The sequence below is a fragment of the Chrysochloris asiatica genome, unplaced genomic scaffold (genome assembly GCF_000296735.1).
Source record: "Chrysochloris asiatica unplaced genomic scaffold, ChrAsi1.0 scaffold00307, whole genome shotgun sequence".
In the NCBI taxonomy this organism is placed as follows: Eukaryota; Metazoa; Chordata; class Mammalia; order Afrosoricida; family Chrysochloridae; genus Chrysochloris; species Chrysochloris asiatica.
In genome coordinates, this window is record NW_006408825.1 from 169,670 (window position 1) to 181,381 (window position 11,712).

Genomic DNA, 11,712 nt, shown 5'->3' on the forward strand with positions numbered 1-11,712 from the left:
AAGTTCATCAACCTGAAAATATTTTTCTTTTTCCTTTTTAAAGACATTAGTCATTGAGAGAAGCCCAACCCAAGAGCTCTCTAGGCAGTTTTCCATGGCTGTTGTCCACCAGATCTGAGTGTCCTCTGAACTCTGCCCAACACCATCTTCCATAGGACTTCCCTGTACACCACAGCCCAGACCCCTGCACCCATATTCGCATGCACCCATCCAATCCTCCTCACCCTCTGGCTCTTTCTCTGTGGGCTTCAGATACTCCCACTGGGCAAGGAGGAGTCAGGCTCAGTGTTCCAGTTTGGAGCCTGGTATGTTCAGCGGAGCGTGAGCTGTAAGCATTTTCAGGGGAGGAAGTCTGGAGGCTGGTGAAAATCCTCCTGCTGCTCTTCTAGCCACTTGCTCAGGATGAAGGAGACGGCACTGAGAGTGAAGGACAAACACAGTGTCAGAGGCCAGCCTTCCCTCCACAATGCCCACCCACAGCACTGCTGAAGGCTGGATCTCCATGTCATTCTGCTGGCCTTATGGTGGTCATCCTAATCCTGTGAGTCCACCCACTCTGGCTGTCCTGGCAGTGGCTGTCCTGGTCACACATTATGGGGTTCAGGACACTTATTCCATAATCTAACCATTTCTCCATCATCAGGAAGCTTCACAGATGTCCCTGTCTGTGGCTCTAGCACCTCCTGACTGGACAGAAAGATCTCTGTGGAAAATGGCGAGTTGGGCCTTTGTATTCTCGGCAGGGCATGGCACACTGTAGGGGATATCTGAAGGCTGAAGAAGCAATGGAGTCTGTCCTCCTGTGTGACCATACCCAGTGTCCTTTTGTCCCCTCAATCAGGAAACTGGCCTAGTATAATGCCTTATTTTCAGTGAGCATGTGGGTCTCTTCTTCTTGCAGACACTGTTCTCTTGGAGGGCAGGAACTCATCCACCCCCTTCCACATTTGACTTAACACCCTCAACCATGGTTCCAGTGGTTCAGCACCTCAGCTCCGGGAGGAGACTGAGGATGGATTCCCTTGGGGTCATCTCTGCGTCCCACCCTCCCCTTAGCTGTCCAGGAACTTCTGCTCTATTATCATTTATCTGTGTCTTCTTCTTCCTGCAGGGGGAGGTGTTCCATGAGGAATCAGAGTGGGTGGAATTTAGGGCTCTGCCTTGCACCTCTCCAACCAAAGCCCCAACCCATTCCAACTTTTCTTAGAGGCAGGAGACCCTGTATTTCAACCCAAAGTCCACTCACTCTTTAAGTTGGTGTTGGGGTCCACCATCAACATCAGAATATGGAAGGATGCATCCATACCTAGAGGAAGTGCAAGGGTGTCATATTTGATGCACTCTGGACACTCCCTGATTACCATGTGGGTTCCTTCCCTGACTCCCTGTCTAGAGTGGACTCTGAGGAGGTTGGAGATTCCTGACTGGTCACTATGAGTCTGTACCGACTAGATTGCACCTAACAACAACAACAACATGTATCAAAATGGACTGACCTTAACCTAAAACCAACAAGATGTACTTGCTGGATGACTGAGCTCAATCATCAACATTGCAATGTCTGAGTGGCTCAGGAACTCACTTAATGGCATCTCTGGGTCCCAAAGAGGACAGTGGTGTAACTCTCTTGTCTGGGGTCAGTGAGAGGTGAGACAGAGGACTCCTTCCCTATGAAGAGGAGATGGTGTTTGAGCATTCCCAGCCCCTTCCAAAGCCTTTTCTGTAAAGTCAAGCTCCAAGTTCGCATTGCCCATGTCTGAACCTAGGAAGACTTCTAAATATCCCTCTGGGTGATCGTCTTCCCCTCAGTTTTCAAAGGAGCATGGACAGACTCAGAGAGGTGAAAGGGTTTTCCTAAGATGCACAGCTAGTGGGCAGCAGTGTCACCAGCAGGCTGTGGTGGGGTGGGGTGTTCACATGAAGAAGAACAGGTCCAAGACTTGCTGGGTGTTGGCAAATGTTCTGTAGGTTTCCAGGAACTTACAGATGTAGGCAATTTCCTGCCTCAGAAATGCAGGCACCAGGTTGTCCACTAGCTTCCGCACTGTGTCTGTGTTGATGGTTTCCTCCAGGACCCGAGCTGACTGATAGTCACACTGGAGTTGGAATAAGGTACACATTGGGGTAACATCATGAGGATCCCACAGTCACAGGAAGGTGGGGTCCTAGATCTCAGCCCCTGAATAACCACACCCTCAGGGACTTGTGTCAGGAATGAGACAGGAGAGTCCACAGCAGAAAGTGGTGCTCAGTGTTCAAACTGGACTTTCAGTTGGGGTATGAAAACACTAAGTCAAACAGTATAATGAACTGTGAACAGATTTGGAGTTGGAAAACTGATAGGGTAAAACATGCTAATGGTTTCTGGTGCTGAACAGACTAAGGAAATAATTCAAGACCTGGCATCCAATACTAAAGTATTCTTATGAAAAATTTTGAAATCATCAAAAGAAGATGAAAAAAATGTACAGTGTCATTTTCCAAAAAAGAAAGGGTCTGTGTTAAAGCCTTTCAATAGATACCGTATGATCAAGAGTAAATGGTAGAGAACAAACAAGATGGCAGCTCGGATAGAAGAAGTGCAGTGAGGAGCTCCATCAGCAATAACACAGAATACCGGACCAAGCAGGCTCAGGGGATGGTGCCAGAACTCTGAACTACACAAAAGGGAATATTTAGAAGGTTGGAAGGCTTACAGCTAGGGGAATTTGTAGCAGAAGAAGAAATTCATTGCTTTCTAATTAAAGATGCTAAGCTGCTCCCAGAGCCGCCATCTTGGACGAGACCAAGCGGGGGAAGAATCAGAGCAGCCACGGATGCCTGACAGAACTGTGGAGATAAAGTTGTGGACTTTTTTTTTTTTTTTTTTAGTATCTGTTCATTGGTCCCTTATTATCTGAGCACCTCCATTCTGGTGACTATAGGGGTGCCTGAATGAGTGGACAGTCCAGCCCCATCCTCAGAGGGTTCTACTTTGCATGCACACAGATCTCTTCAAAATTTAAAAAGACAGTTTTCACTTAAAAACTAAATGGCCACAGCTGGCCCTGAACTGTTTATAACTAGAAAAAAGGCCTGAACTGGGATTGTGAAGTGAGACAGGCAGACTAACAAGGAAATAGGCTGAAAATTAAATCCCAAGTTACATCAAAATGACAAACAGTAACAGTGGCATCTTGAAATTTCTCAAGAAGAAAAGTGAAAAGGGAAGCCCATTTCCTGATCACATCTACCTAGAAGCAATCAGAAAGCATAAAAAATACCAAAATACACACCCATCTAAGTATTAAGGCCACAGATTAATTCCTGAATATGCCCAAAAAATAAAAGCAGATGACCATATCTGCACATGTCCAGAAACGAGATAAAGTGACTGAGACAAATGAGCTGGATGGACATATACTACATACTGGAAGATGGGCAGGCTTTGGAAATGCCTGAGAAGGAATTCATAAAAGTGATTATAAAATGTATCAAAACAATACAATGGAGTTGAGAACATAAGGAAGAAGTCAGGAAAGCACTACAGGAACAATCAAATAAGATAGAAACAGCATTGGAAAAAATTCAAAAGAGGTCCAGATGATTAATAACAGAATATCAGAAATGAACAATACACTGAAAGGGCAAAGGAGTAAAATTGAAGAGATAGAAGCCAGAACTAGTGAGCTAGAAGATAAATCTCTCAACACTACTAAGATAGAAGAAAAAGCACAAAAAAGGATTTAAAAAAATCTGAAGAAGGCCTAAGATTCATGTTGGACAACATGAACAGGAATAACTTAAGAATTATTGGCATTCTGGAACAGGAAGAATCAGACAAATCCACAGAGGAGTTCTGGAAGAAAATTTTCCTAACATCCTGAAAAGTGAAAAGGTAAGCATTCAAGTAGCTCATCAAACCCCAGGAAGGTGAGACCCTGAAAGACAATCACCAAGCCATATAATAATCAAGCTCTCCAAAATCAAAGATAAGGACAGGATCCTGAAAGCAGCTAGGGAAAAGAGAAGTGTAATATACAAAGGCAAGCAAATCAGATTAAGTTTGGATCTCTCAACAGAAACCATGCAGGCAAGAAGGCAATGGGAAGACAAACATAAAACTCTGAAAGAAATAAACTGCCACCCAAGAATCCTCTACCCAACAAAGCTGTCAATCAAATATGATGGTGTAATCAATACATTCAGGATAAACAGAAGCTAAGGGATTTTGTCAAAGCTATGAAAAACATCCTAAAGGAAGTTCTGTGGACTGAGAATCAGCAAGAACAGACAACAACTACAGAATGACGTACGTGGCAGCATCACCCTGAACTCATTCAACAAATGGAAGAGAAAGAACAGAATAAAATTATAAGAACAGAGGATCTGGGAGGTCAGTCTATGATCAAAACAATTACAATGTGAAAGAAGGTAAACACAGAGGAACAGAGATCCAGGTGATGGGAAGTTCAGGTAGATTACAGGATAAAATAGACGGTCTTAAATGGAGGGAAGAACTAATGGAATATAAGATAACCACAATGGAGTTGGGGTGGGGGTTTAGTTTGGGTGTTGGGGCGGGCAATACAAGAAGGGGGGAGGAAGCAGAAGAAAAAGATAGATAGGGGAACACTGAGACAGGTTTGCATGTCCTAAGTGGGACAGAGGTAAGTAGTGATGCATGCTTGTGAAAGGAATCCTGAGTCCAATCCAGAACCTTATGAGGTGGGACATTCCCACTAGAAAGGACAAGCAGACCAGCCTGGCACAGCTACAGTGACAGAAGATACATCTTCAAAGAAAGATCATCAGGAAAAACCCCAAACAAAAACTTCAGCATGACTGGCTACTACAAGAATAAGCAAGCTGTTCGCCAGGAAGACAACAAGGCAAGCAATTAAGTGCCTTCAGGACAAACTCCCCTCCAAGACTGAAACTCAAAGAACGCACAAACAAGCATGTAAGCTTGCAGGCGACCACATTGGTCTACTACTGAGTGGAAGAGTGGAAAGGCAGCAATGAAGAAATGGGCTGAGTTCAACCACAGTCCATTGACTCCTGTTGACCTGGAGATAATAGAAAGAAGAGGAAGGGCCGGTTGGTCCAATGTGTGATGAGACCTGAGGACTCTTCAGTCCATGGACAAGGACATAGCCACAGAGGGCTAGAGCTGAGAGTGAAGCACCCAGCTGATATGCAGTGAGCGGACATACACAAAACACCCAAACTTGCACACAGTACCCTTTTGACCTAGTCTCGATGGCTCAATAATCAGAACTCGACTAGAGGAAGATTGAAAAAAAAAAAGTGTTTTTTGGTAGTTTTTTTTTTTTAAATAAACGAAACAAATTGCTACAATTTGATGAACCTGACCTATACTCAGAGAGGTAGTCACTCTAAGTACCATCAGAGAGGGAAAGAGTCTTCACATCAAGTATCAATGCTACCCCATTTGTACACAGGATAGATAGGGACGGGTAACTTAGACATTGGCTACCTAAAATGAGAGGGCAATAAAGGCATGAAGTGACTGGCTTACAAGGTTTCAAGAGGGAGTTTAGTTTAAGAGTATAGGGAGAAAGTGTCCCCACTGAATAGCTGTCATCTTGTCTAGATGGGTCTGGTGAAAAGAGATGAGGATAAGATTCAATAGCGAATAATTGTTATCATGACTCATTGCAACTGTCACAATTGTAAAGGTAGAAGTTTTGTAACAAAAAAAGGGGAGCGGTTAATCTTACAGTCCAGAAACAGAGGACCCTAGGACCATCAAGAGAGAAACGCACAAACAGAATGCGGGACCTTATCCAGAGAAGCAGCAGCGCCAGAGATGGAGGCAGAGATGGGGGCATGGAGAGGGGGAGTGGCTGAGGACTCTGGATTCATGGGAAGAGAGGGACTAAGAACTGGTGGCCAGGAGGCAGACTTGCAGAATGTGCCCTTTGGAGATGTAAATTATTATATATGCCTGAGTGGGGTTTTGTTTGTTTGTTTGTTAGTTTGTTTGTTTTTAAAAAGCTAAAGTGAATAGAGATAAGTACTGTTAACTGATGGTACATGGAGGGGATTATAATCATTGTAATGAAATAAGATGTATGATTTGTTTAATGTAAAACTGATGATATGCCCTGTAAAGTTTCACTCAATCCACAATAAAAATCCTTAAAAAAAAAAAGTGAATGGTACTAAAGGAAGAATCCAGGTTGAAAGCATTTGCAAAGAACAAGGCTCTGGGAATTGATGGAATGCAAATTGAAATATTTCAACACACTGATTGCTACATCATTGGAGACAATCACCTATGTGAAGAAATTTGGAAGACAGCTACCTAGCCAACTGATTGGAAGAGATCCATTTTTGTGCCTATTCCAAAGAGAGGTGGCCGAACACAATGAGGAAACCACCAGACAATATCAGTAATATCATATGCAAGTAAAGTTTTGCTGAATATATTTCAAAAAAGCCTCCTGCAGTATTTGGACAGAGAACAGCCAGATGCTCCCACTGGATTTAGAAGAGGACTTGGAGTTGGAGCTCACTGGAAGGTACCTAACAACAACAATAACAGTGGAACAAGGGATATCAAAACTGAATGCAGATGAATATCAGAAAGATGTCAACCTGTGCTTTATTGACTATGCAGAGGTTTTCAATTGTGTGGATCTTAATGCACTATGGACAACATTGTGGAGAACGTATATTCAGGAACACATAATTTTCCTCATAAGAAACCTATTTAAGAGGCAACTTTTCAAACAAAACTAAGGGACATTTTATGGTTTAAAATCAGGAAATGTGTATGCTATGGTTGCATTCTTTCACCATAATTATTCAATCTGTATTGTGAGCAAATAACCCAAGAAGCTGGATTATGTGAAGAAGAACATGATATCAGGATCCAAGGAAGACCCATTAACAAACTGTGATATGCAGATGATTCACCCTTCCTTGCTTAAAAAGAGGAGGACTTAGACTACTGACTGATGAAAGCAGATACTACAGCCTTAGGTATGGATTGCACATCTATGTGAAGAAGACAAAAATCTTTACCACTGAGCCAATAAATAATATCATGATAAATGGACAAAAGATTTAAGTTGTCAATGACTTCATTTTGCTTGGATACATCATTAACACTCATAAAAGCAGAGGTCAAAAAACCAAATCTCGTATGGAATGAGGCAAATATACCACACCAGACCTCATTAAAGTGTGGAACATCAAAGATGTCACTGTGAGTATTAAAGTAGGCCAGACACAAGCCATGGTAACGGTAACTTCCATCCCCTCATATTCATGTGGAAGTTGGAATGTGAATAATGAAGACCGTAGAAGAATTGATGCATTGGAGTTACGGTTTGGGAGGAAAATATTACAAGTACCACGGACTGCCTAAAGAACAAAGAGATCTGTGCTGGAAGAAATAACCACCAAAATGCTCCTGAAAAGCCAAGATGACCAGTTCTTGTCTCTCATGCTTTGGACATATTATCACATGGGACCAGTGTCTGGAAGAGACACAATCAACAACCATGGAAGTAGCATTCAAGACGTCAGTGGACATAATGCATTCAGCAAATCTGTTGCATAAGACTTCCTTAAAGTGCTTAAGAGCAAACATGTAACTTTGAGGACACAGTATTTTCTATCACCTCATATGCATATGGACAATTCTAAAGAATCGCAATGTTTCTCTGCTATTCATAGAGAAGATCATAGAAGAATTGATGCCTTTGAGTTGTGGTGTTGGAGGAGAATACTGAAAGTGCCATGGACTGCCAAAAGAGCCAATAGATCTGTTTTGGAAAAAGTGCAGCCAGAGTGCTCCTTGGAGGCCAAGATGGCTAAGCTTCGTCTCTCATACTTTGGACATATTGTCCGGAGGAAACAGTCGCTGGAGAAGGATGTCATGCTGGGTAAGGTGGAGGGTCAGAGAAAAAGAGGAAGACCTCTAACGAGACGGATCAGCCAGGTGGCAGCATTGATGGACTCAAGTGTGGCAGCGGTAGTGAGGTTGGCCCAGGATCGGACAGTGTTTCGTTCTGCTGTGCATGGGGTCGCTATGAGTGGGTTCCGACTCCATGGCACCTGACAACAACAACAACAACAACAACAACAACATTTGAGTTCTGGTGTGGGGGAGGAGTATTGAAAGGACAATGAGTTGCCAGAAGAAGCAACTCACCTGTGTTATAGGAATCACAGCCAGAACCATCCTCAGAAATGAGGAGAGCAGGATTAGATCTCTAGTGCTTTGGACATGTTGTCAGGGGTGACCAGTCCCTGGGAAGGACATCCTGCATTTTACAGTGGACAGTGAAAAAGAGGATGATCTTCAAAAGATAGAATAAGACAGTGTGATGTGGAGTGAACCCACACAACACAAGAGTGTCCCCCTAATAGGAAGAGAATGGCTTCTGATACTCCTATGTATGTGGAGCTGCAACTTTGTACTGGGCTGAGCAGTGGTTGGGGAGAGGGAAGGATGGGGGCCAGATTCCTTTGAGAGGGAACTGGGACCCTCATGGCAAATAGACATGGGAGGGACTTGGTAGTCTCATGGAAGTTATCTTTCCCTAGGTCCCCTGCAGATGACTTCTGATACCCAAGCGTGGACACTTCTTCACATCCTCACTCACCCTAAATCAGCACCATCTCTTCCTGACCGCTTTCTCAGGAAAGAAGTCATACAGGATGCCATCGTTGTCATCCTGCTCCCCAGTGATCTCCTGCAGGGAGCTCTGCAAAGATAGTGCCCAGCAGTGGGCCCAGGAGACATCAAGGGCCATCTCTGAGGTGGCTTCCTTCCCTCTCTTCCCCTACAGGCCCTGGTGCTGGCCTGGGCATCACATTAGCTCCCAGGTCTGTCACCACATTATGGGGGCACCTGTGAATCATGACCATCTTGGGGTAAGGGCTGATGACTATGGGGTCCACAGAGCCTGAAATCCCATGACCTTGGCCAGGACAGGAACGGGGTATCGCTGGTTACTCCTAGATCCATGGACAGAAAGGAAAGGCCTTGTAGAAGAGGCAGTAATTCCTCCCAATGGGCAGCCTGCCCTTGAGCTGAATCACTGAGCCCTGGACCCGCCCACTCATCATGGCCACCCAGGCTCTCTAGCTCCTCTCCCACCTCCCACTGTTCTCAAAAGAGAAGAATGTGGGGCAGGGATGACCAGGCTTTGGGGCAGATACCATGACACCCATGTCTGAGACCTGCAGGAGGATGTGGGAGGGGCTATCCCAGCACAGGGCCATCAGTGTCCCTGTTAGTGAGGCTGTTAGGACCACAGGGTGACTGCCCACCGGCCCCAACAGTGAGCATGCATTTCTGAGGAGGCCCAGGTGTGACTCAGACAATCAGCTCCCTAAAGTTGTAATTCTACACTGGAACTTGTAGATGGGGACTTCATTCCCCTGGACCTGTGTTAGTAGAGAGCTTGGGGAATGGACATAAGGCAGGTCCCTTACTGGGATATTCCTACACCCCAGTCCCCAAAGTGCCCAGCAGACTAGACAGAGACATGCTCAGATTCCTGTTGAGACCATGCCACATGGACCCTGGTGATGGGGAGACCTGAGGGGATGGAACCTAGGTGACCCCACAATAAATGTTAGCTGTGAACCATCATCATCTTTACGTCACTTCTCCCTTCCCCATTTTCCCACATCAACTGGCCCCTCCCACCCTGAGCCCACCCATATGTTTCCCCCAGTGAACCGTGTCTCCTCCTAACATCTTTCATTTTTATCAGTTCTGCCTGCTTCCCTCCTTCCCTCCAAACTGGGTGCCCATGAGGAGGAGGGCTGGGGGCATGTTTGATCTGGGGAGGGGGTGTGATGCCTCTTTGGGCCCATGCTGTTGACCTGCACTGAATTGTTCTTCCCTGAGCCACCCTGTGTTACCTTCTGGCTCTTTTTGGCAAGGTCAGCCAAACCCTTCTGGGATGATGACGAATCTGTTTTCTGAACTTTTTGAAAGGGTCAAAGTCCTGGGTTTTCTGAGACAACAATACATGCTGCTGTTTCAAGTGTCTCTATCCAAGTCAACTGTGTCTGGAATGTGGGGACTGGTTACCACGGTTCTGAGTTCTGTTGGGTTCCATTGCCAAGGAAGTGATGTCACATCCTGTATCCCCTTACCTGAACCTCCTCCTCAACAGAAATCTCCCCAAGTCAGCGCACTCAGGTGCTGTGTTGTGAAGTGCTGTGGAGTTGGTTCTGACTCAGCGGGTCTGAATAGCAGTTCTGAGGAGCAGCTGGAAGGAGGGTCTGAACTACCGACCTTGTGGTTCAAACTGACGTTGCTCTCCTATATGTCCTACAGCTCTACACCCGGACTCCTTAGAAAGGTTAAATAATGTTGAGTCATTTTAGGAATGGCAGAAAACACACACACACACATGCAAATTAACTAATATCTTTCTACAACTTACTCTGGGTTCACACAGTAATAGTGGAGAGAGGTTGCATTTGTTAATGATTACCAATTTAAATAATATTATAACGTATTTTTGGTGACAGTTTACACAACAAGGTTGTTTCTCATTTGACTATTTTTACACACGATGAAAAATGACATTGGTTTTTTTACAATGTGCCAACATTCTTTTGTTCCTGGATGTTCCCTTTCCAGTGCCCTGGGTTCCTCACCACTGTATCTTCTCATCTTTCCTTTAGAGGAATTGTTACTCATTTGGTCACAGGTTCTGTTGTTAAATGACCTTGTATAGAGTTTCTGGGAGTCCTGGTGTGGCACTCTGCATTGAACTGCAAAGCCCATTTGAACCACAAGTTTGGTGATTCAAGTACACCTCCTGCTGCTCCTCAGAAACCCTGTACAGGGTTGCTATGGCTCAGAACAGACTCAACGGCACTTAAAGACCTAGGGTTTCTGAGGAAATGCTGGTGAGTTTGAATTGCCGACCTTGAGGTTCAAACCGACCTTATGGTCAATTGCTTACCCTACAGATGGTGTACCAGTGGCTCACTGTTCTGTTATTTTACTAAAAGCTGATCTGGAGATATTTGGGTTCAGTGTTGGTCTACATTCTCCCCCAATTCTTTCTGGGACTACCTGTAGTGATGCCTTAGAAGGCCCAGAGGTCATGCCTATTCCTTCCGAAACGGGCCACCCTGCATCCCGTGCTCCATGATGGCTAAGAGATATCTGCCAGATTCCTGCTCTTCTGAGCAAGAGTCACAAAGCTCTTAACTCCACTGATCAGTGCTCAGAGGCACCATGCTCCACCAGTAAACCTGAAATCCCATGACCTCAGGTTTCTCTCTCTCTGGACCAGAGCCTGACTTTACTCACAAGAGCACAGACCCCCCCACTCCACCACGAAACTCTTCCTATGTGAAGACGCTCAGCTTTGTTGCTCCTTGGGCTGGCGTCAGTGCCGTCCTGTGGTGATCCCTTGGTTCTGATACTGCAGTCTCTGTGCCAATACATCTATGTTCTGTGCCCTCTCTGGCATCACAAGTTTCCTCGTCTACTTCTGAGCCCTCCTCAGAGTTGACTTTGGTAAATGTAATTCCACCAAAAGTATTTTGGATTCAAGCTAGACTTTTCCTATTGGGCATGTGAGCCCTCTTAGAGACTCTGTCATCAGCAATTTCAAAACCACTTAAACATTTTCAGTTGTCTGTAAGAGCACCACTCCAGTTTTTTGGTACCAAATTCTGTCTTAATTAACTAGTGCCACTACAACAAGTAGCCGCAGC